Source organism: Tyto alba, unplaced genomic scaffold (assembly GCF_018691265.1).
Source record: "Tyto alba isolate M040663 unplaced genomic scaffold, T.alba_DEE_v4.0 Super-Scaffold_42, whole genome shotgun sequence".
Lineage (NCBI taxonomy): Eukaryota > Metazoa > Chordata > Aves > Strigiformes > Tytonidae > Tyto > Tyto alba.
This window is the reverse complement of record NW_024881318.1, coordinates 4,274,169-4,292,369: the sequence shown is the minus strand read 5'-3', so window position 1 is coordinate 4,292,369 and position 18,201 is coordinate 4,274,169. Positions and strand designations below refer to the sequence as shown.

Here is an 18,201-nt window from a genome sequence, read left to right as displayed (position 1 = left end):
ACCTAATTGCTGCTTGTTTTGATTCACAGTTCATGTCTTCTAACAGAGGTGCTGACCACTCGTGCCGTGAGTTTACCTTTTCTGATAATATTCTGGCTTTTCTTAACAAGTTGTCACGGATCTTTGCCGTCGTCTGTGGAAAAACGTGGTTCTGGCTTGCTGACTGAGTGCCGGCACGCTCCTGTGCGCCGTCTTGTGATGGTGGGAAATACAGGTTTAAAAATACTTCTGGCAGCAGGCAGCGTGGAAATCAGATTTCCCAAACCCTCCATGAAAGCCCAGAGAAATCCCACAGGACTTCCTCAACAGTTGCCTTTAAAAAAATAGACCCCAAGCCCCAAGAGATCACCTTGAGCTGCCAGGAGCAGTAGGTTTAGGGCTGTTAATCATGAAGGGAAAGTGCCTCGCTGAGGCACCTAATTACCCCCGTGGGATTTGCAGCATGGCTCAGTTCTCAGCGTTTCCTTGCTGCCTGTGTCTGGAGAGCTTGGCCTTGCTTCTCTGCGGGGTTTTTCGGTGTGATATCAGGCCTGGCTCCGCTGTTCTGCACTGTCGGCATCGGCCCAGCGTGCCCGCAGGCTCTCCAGCGACCGGTCCCGGTGTACACGGGGAGGGGGAGGGGTTACAAGTGGCTGGGGGTGCAAAACTAAACCTGAAAGCCAAATATCGACATCTCCGCAGCCAAAGGCAAAGTGTCAGAGCTTCCTCTGAGGGGAAAGGGGGGCAGCGACTGCCACGTGCTCGGATGACATGAAGCGCCGTGTGTTAGTGAGGCTTGGGAAGCAGCCCCGGTCCTGCCCTGGGAGGAGGGAGTGTGCCCGGGTGTCGGGGTTGGAGCCCCGAGGGCAACCGAGCCCCACGCAGATGTTGCCTCACCCCTTCCCCCTCAGGAACTGGAGGGAGAAAATGAAGCAAAAATGGCTCAGGAATCCAGATAAGGACAGGGAGGGGTGGCTCACCCATAATGGTCACGGGTAAAACACAGACTCGTTAGGGGAAGAAAAGAAAACATCACTTTAATTCAAACGCTGACAAAGACAGCACTTAACAGACAAGGTGGGACAGTGGGAAGCACCACCACATCCCAAACCCCCTTCCCCCCCTCACCCCTCCCTCCTCCCCGGGCTCAGCTCTGCTCCCCATCTCTCCCTCTCCTCCCCCAGCGGCGCAGGGGGCAGGGGATGGGGGTCACAGTCAGCTCCTGCTCCTTCCTGCTCGGGAGCTGGGGGGAACGCCGCACAGCCCTCCCCTGCTCCCCGGGGCTCCCCTCTCACTGCAGACAGTTCTCCACCAACCTCCTCCGGCGGGAGTCCCTCCCCACGGGCCGCAGCCGTTCCTGAGCTGCTCCGCCGTGGGTCCCCCCTGCGTGTTCCAGCCCTCCCAGCACCGAACCACCACAGTGGGGGCTGCTTCTTCCCTCAGAGTCCCGGCCTCCTTTAAGCGCAGCCGCCTGTCCCGGGGTGCTGGTTGGCTTCCACTCCACCGGTGACCTCCCTGGGTGGCGGGGGGTGGCCCTGCCATCTCCCCACGGGGTACAGGGGGCTCTGCTCCAGCGCACCTCCCCCACATCCTACTCATTCCTTCCACTGACCTGCGTGTTCATCCTTCTCACAACTCCCACTCCTCCTCCCGGGTTCTCCTTCTTAAATACGTTCTCGCAGAGGCACAGCCACCGTCGCTATTTGGCTCGGCCTTGGTGCAGAAGTGGGTCTGACTTGGAGCCGGGGGAGCTTTCGAGAAGCTTCTCACAAGGGGGGCACTGCTCTACCCCCCTCCCCTGCTACCAAAAACCCCCACACACAAACCCAACGCAATGAGCGAGGAGTGGGACCGAGGCTGGGACACGTAATCCCGGCTGGATGCTGTGCTTCTCATCAGTCACGTCCTGCTCAGACGAGGGAGAGAAGTGACTCGGATTCGTAAATCCCCGACGGAGCGGGCAACGGTGAGACGAGTCTCAAAGTCCACGCAGAGACATTTATTAATTTCCCACAGTGTACTAATTGGACACACGATAATTTGCTAAGTATATAATGAATTATGGCAAGCGATACAGTATGCCTTGCGTTACTTAACGGTAATAAAGGGGAAAAAGAAAAGGAGATGGAGAATTGAGAAATAGAGATCATGGGTCCGGGATCCTGCGTTGGTCTCGTCCAAGTTTCTCAGGGATGCATCCCTCTTCTTCATTTCTTCGCATCCTCTTTTTCCTTCTTTCTATTGTTTATTCCGTTTTTTCTTTCAATTTACACACCCTTTCCTTGGGTCCATCCCCCAGGCTGACCCACATACCTACGTATCGCGTGTACAGGGAGGCATATGGTGTTTATTCGGGGGGGGAGGTCAACTTTAATAAGCATTTTGTGGATGATGAAGCAAAAGTCACTCACCAGACAGGCGCCCCTGAGACTTGCCAAGCTGCAGGAGAGCAGAACCGTCCTCCCCCAGCCCCATCCTGCGCTCACGGGGCCGCCTTATCAGCCCCGGCCGCCGCATTATTCACCCCGTGACTCAAGTTTTGGGACTTGTGGGTGTTTGAGGCATTCCTCGGCTCGGAGGAGCTCCGCTCCCCCCACCCCTCAGCTCTTTCTCAGGCTGTTTCCTCAGCTCCTGTTTCGGGGGGTTATAAATTTCATCTCACCAACAATCCACGTGCCTACGTCTTGCCCCAGCGTCGGCGCGATCGGCACGTACAGCTCCTGGCAGGACTGCAGCACTGGTTTCGAAGGGCAACAACTCTTCTCTTTATTCCAGGCTGATGAGCGTGGTACACGATTACGAGTTTTAATCCCCTCTTCCGTCACCGCACACCGAGGGACGCGCTATCTTTCGCTCCCTAATGACGCCTCCAAGCCGCCACTCACCCGGCACAGCTCACGGGCAACGCGGGGAGGGCGTTCAACAAGAAGAGTTGTCTCCATCCTGCTGGGCTGAAAATGTCCCCGTCAAAGTGAGGAAGAAATATCCTCTTCTCTAAAAGGAGATTTTTAAAAAATCTTCACAGCCACAGGGTTATTCGGGGAAAAGGATGCTGGAAAAAATGTGCGTATGTCGTGGTTTAGGCCTGATTGACAGCCAACCACAATGCAGCAGCTCTCTCTCCCTTCCCCTCCGGCAATGAGAAGGGACAGAGAGCCAGGCTTGGGGTTCAAGATAGGACTGGGATGGGGGAAAATCCCCCTTTTATGATCACGAGCAAAAGGCAGACTCATTAGGGGAAGAAAAAAAGAACATACATTTATTACAGACACTAACAACACATAACAGAGTAGGACAGTGAGAAGCATTGCCACATCTTGAGAACACCTTCCCCCCACCCCTCCCTTCTTCCCGGGCTCAGCTCTGCTCCCAATATCTCTACCTCCTCCCCCAGTGGCGCAGGGGCAGGGAATGGGGGGTGCAGTCAGTGCTGCCACTTCCTTCATCTTCGGTGAGGGGAGTGTCCAAAACTTGTTACCCCCTGCTCCATCGTGGTCCCCCCTCTCACAGGAGACAGTCCTCCACAAACTTTCTCTGACTTGAATTCCTCCCACGGGCCGCAGCGTTCCCCACACTGCTCCGTCATGGGTCACTAACTTCCTCCAACTGGATTCCCTCCCACGGCTGCAGCCCTTCCCGAGCTGCTCCGGCGTGGGACTCCCCCGCATGCTGCAATCCTCCCAGCGCTGAATTACAGCAGCGGGGCTGCCTTTTCTCATGAGACCCCGGCCTTCTTCGGGCACAGAACCTTGATCAGCTGAGCAGGAACAACAGGCCATAAATCAATGTCTGCTCCACCATAGATCTCCATGGGTGGCAGGGGGGGCCGCCCTGCCGTCTCCCCACAGGATACAGGGGGGTCTCTGCTCCGGCACACCTCCCCCCTCCTTTCTTCCTCCGTTCCTCCACTGACCTTGGTGTTCATGCAGCTGCAGCAACTCCTCCTCACCAGTCCCACTGTTCCTCACCACGTCCCTTCTTAAATACGTTATCGCAGAGGCGCAGCCGATTGGCTCAATTTCCCAAACAGAAGTGGAGCTGACGTGGAGCTGGGGGAGCTTCGAGAAGCTTCTCACAGGGGGCTGCCCCGATAGCCCCCTCCCCTGCCACCAAAAAACTCCACCACTCACTCAACCCAGGACAGCGTAAAACATCCATTCTAGATAAAAGACCAACAGATGGGTGTGGGTGATGTTTTCAGACACCTTTTATCTTCTGCTGGTGAGGCACAAAGGACAAAATGGAATTTCCAGGCTGCTGCTGGGACACCGCTCACCGGGGCCCGCTGAAGGCAGAGGCACAGGGCCCCATTCAGGGCGGGCACTCTCGACCTCACCTTCCCTTTCATCTGTGAATTAGACAGAAAAAAAAAAGATTTTTTTTTTTTGAAGTAGATATTCAATGTGGTCTCCAGCTTCTTTGAGCAGTTACTCCGTGAAATGCGTTCTGGTCTGCGGCCTGCCAACTACAAATTCGGCTCTGAAGATTCGGTGTTCGCTGATTTAGCCTGGATCGCATGCTAGAGCTTTTGTTCCTCAAAACTAGTTGTCTTTGGGTGAGTTATACAAAGTCATGCACTTTAAATTACTCAGAGGCCATTAGTTTTGAGCGGCAACTTGTCACAATTCAACGCAGAACTCAAAATTCACAAGTAGTCCGTGTTTTGAGCGTTTGAGCTTTACAATTAATTTCCACGTGGCTCCTTAATGACTGCAAACAGTGAAGCAAAATTAAAAAAAAAAAAAAAAAAAAAAGCCTTGGAATTTCAATTTAAAAATTAATATTAAGGACTATTTTCTTGTTCACAGTCATCTCAAGACACTATCTTTTATCTTAAGAAAACCTACCTGCATAATTCTCTTCTTGTAAGGTCTAACACTGAGAATTTGATCCGCAAAGCAAAAGAGAAAGAAGCTTTTACTGGTAAAAACTGTTATGTGCAAAACTGTGAAGACATCAGAGACAAGAAGAAAATTGTGCATCTCTAGCTACGAGTTCTTGCAGAAAGGAGACTTAAGCTGTGCCGAGCGAGCCTTTCACCACTCATGGAGATTGTAAAATCTTGACGGATTGTTTCCATGGAAAATAAAAGATATTAGCTTTTTAAAGAGAACAGGATCGCCCTGCGTAAAGCCTTGCGTGGTGTTTGTGCCCCAGGCACTGGCAGCGAAAACACCGATACACGAGACCTGCAAATAAAAAAACAAAAGAAGAGGAAGACGGAGAGATTGGAAATAACTACTAAAAGGCTTGGACAGATTCTAAAATATTTTAAAGCAGGTTTCAGTTGACAATCACAGAGTGTTTCAAGGCTTATATTCCCCAGTTGCTCCCCGAGAGCAGAGCCCGGTGCCTCCCTGCTCGTGCTGCTCCGTTCACAGGGAACGAACCCCCCCGGGCGAGCGCGCTCAGGGCAGCGTCACACCACGGGAAAGGCAGCAATATTTTCAAACCGGAGGGATATTTTATTGACCTCCAAACTCCAGGCCAAGTGGTTTGCGCTGTGCTCCTGGGGCGAGCTGCGAGAGCGGCGGGACCTCGGCTAGAATGGCAAACCCAACCGTCGCGGGGGGGCCGGGGAATGACGTGGAAAAGCCTGCTCGGCATCCTTTGCTTGTGGTGAGAGGGAAATCAATAAATAACCTAGGAAGAATCTTGAGCCAGCTCGTGCTTATTATACCTAGAGCACGGTCAGGGTGGATCGGCCTCGCGGAGGGTCCACCACGCAAGCCCTTGGTTCCAGCTTCCCGCTTGTCTCCAGCTTTAATTTTATTCTTCCCGGGAGGAGTTTCTGAAGAGAAAGATGAGAAGAACCTGCGAGGAGCGTTGGAGTGCCCAACGGTGCCGGGTCTGCGCCGGTCAGGGCTCCTCACACCTCAGAGCCACCCACCTCTCCGACCACGCGCTGCTTCGGCGGGGTTTAATTAGCCAGAGGGCATCCAGAAGCTTTTCTCAGGGAGCCGTAAATTTATGGAAATCTTGTTAGATTAATTTTTAGCCGGGATAAAGCACTCCTCGCTCTCAACGCTCCACGCTGGTTTCCAGCGCCCGGCAAATCAGGCTCGCTCGGCGCATTAAGGAGCACCCTGTTTTCAGGTTTTCCAGATTAATTTAATTCAGAGCTTTTGAGCCGGCATGTAATAAAGCCCACTTTTTTTTTTTTTTTTTCTTAGGTGATTCCTAGCTCAAATGTCTTCCGTTTGATATTCTGGATGGGGGATGTGTGAGCATACGGGAATACTTCGAGGGGTGGACCGCTTGCGCCATCGGTGGGTTCGGTGGCGGTGACGGTCGGCTCGCATCGTATCGGATGTGGTGCCACATCCCTCGGCCACCCCTGTCCTCCAGCTCTGTGAGGGACTCCTGAAGTGGCCCGCACTGAAAATCGCTCTTGCGGAGCTGCGAGACGGGCAGAAGACACCTCTACAGCCACGTTGTCTGGTAGTTCGGGGCACAGGGCTGGTCTACCCGATCATCGGTACCTCTTCATCCAGGCAAATGCATTTTGTTAGGATTGTTTTTCTCCCTTATTCCAGTATTCTTTTCTTAAAATTGTTTTTCTCCCTTATTCCAGTATTATTTTCTTAGAATTCTTTTTCTCCTTCATTCCAGTATTCTTTTGTTAGAATTTTTTTTCTCCATTATTCCAGTATTCTTTTATTAGAATTGGTTTTCTCCCTTATTCCAGTATTCTTCTGTTAGAATTCTTTTCCTCCCTTATTCCAGTATTCTTTTATTAGAATTGGTTTTCTCCCTTATTCCAGTATTCTTCTGTTAGAATTCTTTTTCACCCTTATTCCAGTATTCTTTTGCTAGAATTCTTTTCCTCCCTTATTCCAGTATTCTTTTATTAGAATTGGTTTTCTCCTTTATTCCAGTATTCTTTTGTTAGAATTCTTTTCCTTCCTTATTCCAGTATTCTTTTATTAGAGTTGTTTTTCTCCCTTATTCCAGTATTCTTCTGTTAGAATTCTTTTTCTCCTTCATTCCAGCATTTTGTTAGAATTCCTTTTCTTCCTTATTCCAGTATTCTTTTGTGTTCCTCCCTTATTCCAGTATTCTTTTATTAGAATTGTTTTTCTCCCTTGTTCCAGTATTCTTCTGTTAGAATTCTTTTTCTCCTTCATTCCACTATTCTTTTGTTAGAATTCCTTTTCTTCCTTATTCCAGTATTCTTTTGTTAGAATTCTTTTCCTCCCTTATTCCAATATTCTATTAGAATTGTTTTTCTCCCTTATTCCAGTATTCTTTTATTAGAATTGTTTTTCTCCCTTATTCCAGTATTCTTCTGTTACAATTCTTTTTCTCCCTTATTCCAGTATTCTTTTGCTAGAATTCTTTTCCTCCCTTATTCCAGTATTCTTTTATTAGAATTGGTTTTCTCCTTTATTCCAGTATTCTTTTGTTAGAATTCTTTTTCTCCCTTATTCCAATAAAGCCAAAAGGGACTCGAGCCCCTGTCTGCACGGCGAGGCTCTGACCTCCCCATCACCCCGGCAAACCCACCCTGCAAACGAGTAGCCTCCTCTCCCGTATTGCTAATTAACTTTGTGCGCGAAGAAATAGAAAATCCAGCAGTTATGACACCGACCGGCGCCTCGGGGGACCACAGCTACCACCGCGGGAGAGGGGGAACTGCAGAAAGCTGGGTGTTTTCCTTCAGTCTGTTTTTCTGAGTTCATAAAAGCGATAAATTTAAAGCAAATTGGCAGCTGGCTCTGTTGAAACGCAGGAGTAGCTTGCTCAAAAGAGATGCAGTTTGGGCCGGCGTGAAATATTTTTCTGTTGTGCTTTGTTCTGGTTTTGTAATGTTTCTGTAGATAACGTGAAAACGTCCAGAGGAAAATTAGGGAAAAGCAACCCACTCAGACACAGTGTGATAAGCTGCTCCAAATCAGCTCAAACGAAGTTAAGATAATGAGACAGGACTGTTCAATTCAGGGCATTTTTTTTTTTTACCTATCACAACAGCCCCAGGTATTGAAAAAGAACATTATTACATTTCCAACCGGCCAGCACTTACTAATTGCTGCTTCTGCAGCAAGGGAGAGTCACGGGAGACCGAGTCAAAATCAAGGAACTGATGAAGTTCAAGGCAGGCTTTACTCTACATCTTTCTTCACCACGAATAAATAAATGCAGATGCCCACAGTGATTTAGGTGCTGATGCTCAGCGTTTGCAACATCAAAGTGATCCTGGTTTGTTTCTGGATGGTTGGGCACATCAAATATTTAAAACTTTGTAACACAAGGAATTAAGAAAAATGGGTGCATTTTGAAGTTAAATAGCAGAGCTGATTTTAAAGAGTGATGCAAATGACTTGCAATCGCAGACTGAATTTTTGACTAGGCAGAAACAATCAAGGTCATTATCTGCCGGCCTTGACAATGTTCTTTCTTCAGGAAAATAACATTTTCTGGGTCTGGAAAAAATCTGCAGCAACCTTCTAGATGAAAAATGTGTTTTAATCCAAAAAATGTAGTTGCAGTAAATAACTAAATAATCAGAGCTTTTGTTTTTAACATCATTCTGGGCATAAGAGGATATTGGTTTCCATTCAACCTTGTTCATTCTTTTTCTTAACTAATTAGCCCCTGGCTACTGAAACATGGTGCTGAAAATATGAGCATTTCCTGCTGAATTCTGATTGTTTAGGAAATATATACTGGATTAAATACCCTATTGGCATCAAATGATTGAGTTTTGTTGAGCTCGGTGGAGTTACACTGCCAAGCACCGGGAGGTGAGCTCTGTCTCTATGGACGAGGGCAGACATAGGCTAGACTAGACTAGATGAGACTAAACTAGACTAGACCAGAATAGAATAAAATGGAATATTTCAGTTAGAAGGGACCTCCAACGATCATCTAGTCCAACAGCCAGCGAGCACGCGAACCAGAGGAAGGGGTGACAAGGGCTCCTGGGGACCTGAACCATTCGTGGATGCCCGGCGCAACTGGGAGAGGGTGTGGGTGGCAGTGGAGTGGAGGAAGGAGAGAAGGCAGGGTAGACCTTTAAGGCTTACTCATAAAATAAACCTACAATACGTGCCTTATCAAATTAAGTCGTTGGCTTTATGTAATTAAGTCAACTGTTTGCTCCAGATTCACCTTGGCCACGTAGCCAGTTTCTATGTTCTAATATAAATAAGCCTTTTACAAATGGCTTATACTACTGCTTGTGAGTTTAGTCTGGGTGGGGTTTTTTTTTTGCACAGAAGGCCAAGAAACATGTTTGAGGCTATTTAAAACATATAGGAAGTTTCTCCTCGAAGAATCTGGGCAATTTGGGCAGTGCTTTGGTCAAGGACAGGATGAGAAAGAACATGAAATACGCTAGCAACACTTTGTCGTTACTCCGTTCGGACATACCCGCGTCTGACTGATTGCTTTCATTAAAGATCACTAATTGCTACTGCCAACCCTTCGGTCACCACGTGTGTTAAGGCTCCCCACAACAGGTCACACGCTCGGCATGTCCCGTGCCCCGGCGACAAAAATCCGACCCGCTGCAGGAGATTTCTTAGGCCACCGTCAGAAAGCAGCGTGCCCCGGCGCTGGAGGAATTCAGCGAGACTAAAGCAGATGGAGGGTGTTTGCCTGAGAAGCTTGTAGCACGTTGAACGAGGTGGAAGATAGATTCATTTAGCGTGCACTAGCGAGATGAAAAATGACGCTGTTAAGAGGGAAAAAACCACAACTGAGCCGCAAGAACTGGTTTAAGACCGCTTTCTTAAAGGCATGCACCAGTTTTGCTAATCATAGTTAAAATTATTATTTTATTATTTATTTTTTTTTTCCCCAAAGAGCAGGCCTTAAAGAAAAATTTGAATAAGAAATAACTTTGGAGGATAATTAAAGGAAAAACAGGGGAAGAGAGAGGGTGTTGGCTGCAACTTCTTCCTTATTGTTGAAGAGTGAAGCTATGCTGGGCCCGGCAGCCGCTGCCAGCTGGTATTTGTTCCTGGCTGCGGGCACAGGGAGAGCAGGTGAGATAACATATTTGCTTTCATTGTGGTGTAATATCGCAGCTAATGCAAATATACTCGTCACAGGGAACATAAATACCACATCCTGCTCCTACTTCCAAAGCAGGTCTGGCCCTTTTTACAAAAAAAAAAAAAAAAAAAAAAAAAAAAAAAAAAAAAAAAGAAACAGCGTATCAGGAAATACCACCCTTTCATTATGAATGTTGTAGGATTTTCTCTAATAGCGCCGTGAAGAACTTGTTTAGTCAGTGCTGCTTCACTTGAAATTCCTCTATCTGGAAAGAACAGGATCCATCCACGTTTCCTGTGTTCTTGTGAATAACGCTGAATTATAATTGTTAGAGGAATAAGCAGGAAACTGGGGTTACCAAGACATTCGCCTTTAACTGAAGGGACCCAAAAGAAACACAGCTACCACAGTTTTATTTAGCATTTAGCAGCCTAGAGGAGATAAAGAGAAAACTTATCTAGAAACTGCAAGGGCTTTAGAGAAATGCTTCTGTCTGAAACCATCCGTCATAGCAAAACATTTCCAGTTATATAAAAAGAGCTGGCAACCAGCAGAGTTACTAATTGCCTGTGTGGCCAAACTGAATCACTGCTGATTGCGAGCCAATTTGTGGGATACTGTGTGGGTGCAAAGTTCTGAGCTGTGAGGCCTCAAAGAAATGTTTGCCAACAGTTTGATCTCCTCTGTCTACGAGTGCTGGGCATTTACCAGCGGCGAGAGGGGCAACCAGACCAGCGATAACCCGTTAACAAATGTTGCAGCAGCTAATGCTGGCAACGGGGCTGAATGATCTTAAACTGAATGACTGCTGGTCCCAGCTGAGCTGCATGGGAAGTATTTTTCAAAAAGGATGTGTGCGCCATTGGTAAGGAGGTTTCTTTGTAAGTTCTGCAGCCCAGAGAACACCACCGTTCAGAAATAATTCTTTTTCTCATGGTAGTGACAGCACCGTTTTGGAACATTGCCAGTAACGATCCCCAGGGAAGGACAGAAACCATTTCAACAAGACCCTGAAGTGCTAGAAAGTGGCACTGGGTGTGGGATCTGCAATGGGATTGTCCTCCCAGGACCATGAAAGGTTACCTGCAGTTATCCCAGTACTGCAGGTTCTCTGGACACACGGAAATCAAACCAGAAAAAATAATGGCAGAGGGTTCTTACATGTTCAAGTAGGTTATGAAGCTCAAACTCCCATTCTTTGTTCCACACCTGATGATGTGTTCTATCAGCCTGCTTTATCGCTGTGATACCTCAGCATTCCCCATCACATCTCACCAATGACCTCACACACACACACAAAATGATATATAAAAGAGGAATTATAAGTTATAGCTTCACAGTACACTCTGCTGAAACTGCAAATCCAAGGATTTGAGTGAAATTATTAGAACTCACTCTGAACATGCAGCTCTGCCACCCGAGGGCTTTGCAATGTGCTATAACCTTGCCAAAAGAAGTATACAGGGTAACACCAGCCCTTATTTTTCTGTGCTCTTCTCCCTCAGCTTTCTCCCTCTCCTGTCTATTGCATTCTTATTTTTGAAGCAGATATTTCTATGCTAGTATTATGTGCCAGTTCTCAGCAACGTAGTGCAAATGTTGTTCTTGTTTTCCACATGAACACCAATGTGCAGTACTAGAGAGTGAATGCATCTCTCCCAGACCCGGGAGGCTTCTCAGGTGCTCTGCAATGCAGACATCAAATTCCTTTCAAGTTAGGGTAAAGACTTACCCTCATCTAATGACAAGCCTGTAGCAGAAATTACTATAACCAAGCTGCTGCGCTGTAGGAGCTCACTGAAAGTACTCCAGTTCTCAGATTGTTGTGGGGAAGTGCTTCAGAAAGAGCTGTGCTTTTGCTACAAAATACTGGTTTGTTTATTGGTTTTCAGTAGCACAGAGCAATTTGGTTAGCAGTGACTAGATTAGCACTGGATGAACTCTTGCAGCTGCACCGCTGGATCCTCAGGGCATTGGGCTGCTGGAGTAGCAGGAGGGTTGGAAACACAACCCAGCTGGTCAGCTGCCTTGGATTGAGTTTTGTGAAGTAAATTTTTGAGATTTTTAGAGCAGCCCTGCGGAGAAGGACCAGGGGGTGTCGGTGAGGGGAAAACTGCCTGTGAGCTGCTCGCAGCCCAGAAACCACCCGTGCCCTGGGGACACGGAGCTGCTCGAGCGGGGCCAGAGGAGGCCACGGAGATGCTGGGGGGGCTGGAGCAGCTCCCCTGGGGGGCCGGGCTGAGAGAGTTGGGGGGGTTCAGCCTGGAGAAGAGAAGGCTCCGGGGGGACCTTCGAGCGGCCTCTCAGGGCTTAAAGGGGGGACAGGGGAGGTGGGGGGGGACTCTGGGTCAGGGGTGGGGGTAGGATGAGGGGGGACGGTTTTACACTGAAAGAATTGAGATATAAATTAGATTTAAAGCAGAAATTCCTCCCTGTGCGGGGGGTGAGGCGCTGGCCCAGGGTGCCCAGAGCAGCTGTGGGTGCCCCCTCCCTGGAAGGGTTCAAGGCCAGGTTGGCCGGGGCTGGGAGCCCCCTGGGCTGGGGGAAGGGGGCCCTGCTCCTTACAAGGGGATTGAGATTCAATGATCTTTAAGGTCCCTTCCCACCCAAACCATTCTGCAAACTGGGAGGTGGATTTAAAGGAAAAATTGGGAGTTAACCTGAGCTAGCGGGGCTGTGGGAAGAAGCCCTTTAATGTCTTCCCCCCCACTATGGATTCGGGGGGGGGGGGGGGGGGTGCGAACTAACAGGCTACAGCTCCTCTTTGCTCAGGGCCCGCAATGCCGGAGTCCCGCTGCCCTGGCAGCGCCTGATCCGATGGCGGGGCACAAGTTGGGACTGGCCTTCCTCCTCCTCCTCCTCCTCCTCCTCCTCCTCCTCCTCCTCCTCCTCCTCCTCCTTCTTCCAGGACCGCTCGCAGGCCGAGGGGTGCCGCTGGGGAAAGGGACTCTCCTTCAGGGCAAAGCCGCTGCTCAGGCCGCTGCTTCCCTCAGGGAGGAGGGGGGGGAAAGCGGGGAAACCCTCCACGGGCGATGGGCTGGTTCGCCTGAGGGGAAAATCGTCTGAGGGCACCGTCCCCCGAGCTTTCCCGCCGTGGGGGGGGGAAGGCTGATCCCCCACCGGTTTTAGCGCCTCACAAAGAGGCCCCCCCCCCCCCCACCCCACGCCGCGGGAGGGTGCTGCCCCTCAGGAGAACCAAACCCCGCCGCCATCACGTCCCGTCTCCGCCCGGCAGCCGCCCCGGGGGGCGAGCGCCGGCCCCGGTAGCGACGCCTCCGCCTCAGCCCAGCCTCGGCGCCGGGCTCCCGCAGAGGGAGGTGCTCCGCTCGCCCTCCCTATCGCCGCCGACAGCGAGGGAAGAGGCGCAGGAGCTCCCGGGGAACAGGTCTGTGCCGCCCACGGGTGAAGGGAGACGCGGGGGGGGGGGGGGGGGAAGAACCGGGGGAAGATCCTTCCCGCTCCGCCGTTACCGCGGCCCGCTGAGGTGAGGCGGTGGGCCAGGCCCGCGGCCGGGCGGCCCTCGGGGCTCGGTGGTGGTTGGGAGGAGGGTAAAATGGAGCCCGGGGTTGAGGTCGGGGTGGGGAAGGGGTTTGCGAGGTTGCTTTGAAATCGTTTGGGGAAAGGGGTGCAAGGAGCCCGGCCAAACCGCCCGGCTCCAACCCGCGGCCCGGGCTGGCTTCCAGCTGCCGCGGGTTGGAAGAGGGACACCATCTCCCTGCCCCCCCCCCCTCCCCCCGACTATCGCGACTATGTTCCCCTTACGACAGCGGGGGGGGGGGGGTGCGCAGAGATGGGGGGGCCTGGGGTGCGGAGATACCTGGCGTGCCCTGCATTTTGAGCTGGCAGGTTTGTGAACGTCAAAGAGGTGGCTGGTAGGAAGGGAAGGGCGGTATAAAGCGCCTAGTGAACGATGCATCTAAAGCATAAAGTGAATTTATAACAAGGCGCTCTTATTCCGGAATGGCCAAATATAGTTACCCCGAAATAGTTGCTCTGTGAGCAGACACGTTTTTACGGCTCGGTGTCTGCTCGTCGCTCCTTAATTTGGGTGGAGGAATGAGATGAGAATATGGTATGAAGTATATAAAAAGATCAGCGGAGACGGAAGCAGAATGCGCTTTTTAATTTTTTTTAAAAAAAAAAAACAGCTTTAGAAATACCATGAACAGTATTGTTACACCAACGTATGTTTAATACTCTTTTATACCTATCAGATGATATTATTGCGGAGAGGCTTCTTTCCTGAAGTTTTATGCACTTTGCAGGGATCACAGAAACAGATTTGGTCCTCAGATTTGTCGCCAAGCATCACTTCTTCAACTGAGGTGTCTTTGTGAGTGGCTGTGGCAGGAGAAGAAAGGCAGGTCCACAGAGTAGCAGAGAAATAGTTTGCCTCTTTTGAACTCTAGTATAAAAGTTCTTTTAAAGTAGCTTTATGCTGTGGGCTGTAGGCAAAAAAAAAAAAAAAAAAAAATGCCAAAGGTAAAATGAATTGCATACTTGAAGGCATATGGGGGAAAAAAGGCCTGAGTCTTGGAGTTATGCTAATTCACACCAGTGAGAGAGAGTGTGATTCCTCTTTCAGTTCTTTAATCAGACTTTGACTCAAAGGAGAAACAGTTTTCCCATGCTGCAAAACTCTTCTCAACAAATCTGGTGGGTTTTGGCTGCGTGTGAAGTTCTCAAGATGGGGTGTTACAAGTAAATGCGCAAGAAGGCACTGTTGGCAGTTTTGCACACAGCGTTGTTGGAAAGCTCCGTTGAAACATGGTGCTAGGGAAGTTTGAACAGCTGCAGAGAAAAGCGACAGCTCTCATGGTGTGGTGCTTATTTTTGCCTTCAAAGAAACAGCAATATATTGCAGCCTGTTAAAATGTGCGAACTGGGGAGTAGCAACATGCTCCCTTCGAGCGTGCCTAGAAACTGCTAAGGCTGACATATGACAACCTGGTCATTACTGAAATACATGCTGTCACTGTTTAAAGCTGGCATCATAGCATCTCGAAAAAGATACTGCCCTTGAGAGCATGCCACAAAATACAGTTGTACGCTGCTTACCTGCATATCTGCAAGCCCTGCCTGCTAAAAATCCAAATTTACATTTGCAAGAGCTTCTTTTTTTTTTTTTTTTTTTTTTTTTTCTGGGAGAAGCTGTTCTTTTCTCACTATTCGTGCTTTGCTGCCTTGATTTTCCAAGCTGGTTTTTCTGTCAGCGTGTGGCAGGTTTTTGGTCTCAGACCTGCTGCGTAGACTAGAAGTATACATTGTGCTGGTTCCCACGAAAGCGTTGGGCTGGCTCGCTCTTTTATTAAGAAGCAAAAATAGCCAAGAGTAATTCAGCAGAAAGTCTGTGGTTTGCATTTTGCGTGTCGAAATGCCACACAGGGAAGCAACAAGACCGGTAGCGTAATGCAGCAGGCCTGGGTTTGATTTTTGGGTGGCGTTAGGGAAAAGTTGGAGCCTGGCAATGGGTCTTTCCCCCCTGCCACTCCCAGGTGAGGTTGTTGGTTTGGGAGGAGGTACCGGCATCCAACAGCTGAGATAAAGTGTGACCCTGTGCCTGCAGCAGGGTACTGCCTGCTGCGATCTTCCCTGTCCTCTGTTCTAGGGAATGCAGTGTTATAAAATGGCCAGACGGCATGGAAATAGGCAGTTTCTGTCATCTTAAACCACAACAGGTTTATCAAGCAATGGCTAATTCTCCAGGATGGCTGATAGCTAGTGAACCATGTCATCTTGAAATGTCATATCAGGAAAGGAGCTTTAAGATGGAGGTTTCCTGTTGAATCCTGAAGAACTGGCTAATTCCCATGGGTTTAGAGGGGTAAACCTCCTTGCTAATCTTGCTTGTGGCAGCTCCTAATAATTCACTCCTCATCCTTGCCCTCAAAACTTTTCATTTGCTTGTCTGCCCCTAAAGCCCCATGTCCGCTCCCGGCGGGACAGGCAGGGCTGGCATTAACCAGGGTGGGGTGGCTCTGGCTGTTTCTTGAGAGATAGGAGGAGAACCGGGTAAGGTGAGAACTTTGGAGATGGTGGTTCTGCTGTCTGCCTGCCATGTCTTCGTACGAGCAGGAGGCCACTGGTGCGGAGGGAGGAGAAGCACACCCTGGGAAGCTTGCTGGCAGCGGCACGGTCACAGACACGAGCAATATCCCAGGAGAAGCATCATGGGGAAGCAAGAACACCTTTCTCCTCTCTGGTACAGCCTCAGCTGGAAGAGAGAAATAACTGTTCTCTCTGCAGCTTTAAGGGGTTAAAACTGGGATAACCAATTTGTGCCTGAGCAGTACAATAGACTTTAATTCCTAAAAGCTCTCATGGAATAATCAGATTGCTTCAGTGTTCACATAAGATTGTCTGCCGCAGAAAGAAGAAATGATTTACTGTTTCAAAAGCAGTGATTTAAATGTATAATAGCCATTAGCTTGTTAGAACTAATGACTTTCCATCTCGAGGAACCTTCTTTACAATTTGCAGTCCTTAAGAAGAGCCACGGTAAATGGGATCAGATTATTTGACAAGCCAAACCACTTTCATCCCTGCTGTACATTTTTATTTAAACAAAACGGTACAGGGAGTGGAGATCTGCTTTACTGCATGGAGGGAGATGTCTCTGCTGTTGTGGCTAACAATTACTGCAGTTTAAAAAGGGACACTCCAAGAGTTAGAGCTTTCCAAACCTGTCCTAAGCAACATGGAACAAAAGGCATTCATTTTCAGTTGCGCCAAAAACTTTCTGTACCTGTCTGACAGCAAAAGGGAAACTGCTTTGAGGATTGCAGAAGGGCTTTTGCTGAAGTGCAATTAAATGTATTTACCTGTGTAGCATTCCCTGGGGTCAGGCTGAGTGTGCAGATGGCAGCCTCCTTCCCTTTGGGGTTTGAGAGATCTGCGTAAAGCTGCGCTTCATCCGTGGAAAAGCCCCTGTGTTTCTCAGAAAGCCGTTGCACAGGCCTGGGATACAGCAAAATGAGTTTGCCATCCTAAGGGAGATTTGGTATTAAAAGAAGTGAAAACCTAGCCCCAAGATTTTGAGAAAAGCGGCGATGTCTAGAAATACAGACCTGTCAAGGGTGCAGCCAGCCAACAGCTTAAACTACTGTCCCAGCAGCTTTGTGTTTTAGTCACTAAAGCGATGTACGCCTTTGTCAGGTGTGACTGAGATCTGCTGTTGAAGCCCAGCAGAGAGCAGATCCCTTCCCCTCGGTGCCTGCTCGCGACGGGAGTGTTGCGTTTCTCCGTCAGGTCGGCAGTGCCAGGATCCAAAACCAGGCAGTCGCCAGCAGGCGATGCCTCTCCGACAGCGTCGTGCTCGCCGTTTAGTTTCCTTGCAGGGTGATGCAAATGATTGAAGGCCGAGGTAGGTGCTTTTCTGGAGGAAGCTCTTTAGAAGGATCATCAGCTTTACAGGAGAGGTGGCCGCGGTGTTTCTGAGTGTCGTGGTTTAGGCCTGGTCGGCAACCAACCACCACGCAGCGACTCTCTCCCCCTTCTCTTCAGGCAATGAGAAGGGACAGAGAGCCAGGCTTGGGGTTCGAGATAGGACTGGGATGGGGAAAAATCCCCCTTTTATGACCATGAGCAAAAGGCAGACTCGTTAGGGGAAGAAAAAAAAAGAACATATATTTATTACAGACACTAACAACACATAACAGAGTAGGACAGTGAGAAGCATTGCCACATCCTGAGAACACCTTCCCCCCACCCCTCCCTCCTTCCCGGGCTCAGCTCTGCTCCCGATATCTCCACCTCCTCCCCTAGTGGCGCAGGGGCAGGGAATGGGGGGTGCAGGCAGTGCTGCCACTTCCTTCATCTTCGGTGAGGGGAGTGTCCGGAACTTGTTCCTCCTGCTCCGTCGTGGTCCCCCTCTCACAGCAGACAGTCCTCTACAAACTTTCTCTGACTTGAATTCCTCCCATGGGCCGCAGCGTTCCCCACACTGCTCCGTCATGGGTCACTAACTTCCTCCGACTGGATTCCCTCCCACGGCTGCAGCCCTTCCCGAGCTGCTCCGGCGTGGGACTCCCCCGCATGCTGCAATCCTCCCAGCACTGAATTACAGCAGCGGGGCTGCCTTTTCCCATGAGACCCCGGCCTTCTTCGGGCACAGAACCTTGATCAGCTGAGCAGGAACAACAGGCCACAAATCAATGTCTGCTCCACTGTAGCTCTCCATGGGTGGCAGGGGGGGGCCGCCCTGCCGTCTCCCCACAGGATACA

At 49.7% G+C, this 18,201-nt stretch overlaps 1 protein-coding gene across 2 annotated transcripts in view; it reads left to right on the top strand.

Annotated features, from left to right (window-relative positions):
* Nucleotides 1–12,896: 12,896 nt before the first annotated feature.
* Nucleotides 12,897–18,201, top strand: part of RAB27B (RAB27B, member RAS oncogene family) — a 29,152-nt gene continuing 23,847 nt past the window's right edge. Inside the window, exon 1 of one of the 2 annotated variants that reach the window (XM_032986886.2) lies at nucleotides 12,897–13,363. The gene's annotated coding sequence lies outside the window, so the exon portion shown is untranslated. Of the gene's footprint in view, nucleotides 13,364–13,416; nucleotides 13,463–18,201 lie in introns of those variants that run through there. The other variant, XM_032986902.2, reaches the window with a different exon arrangement.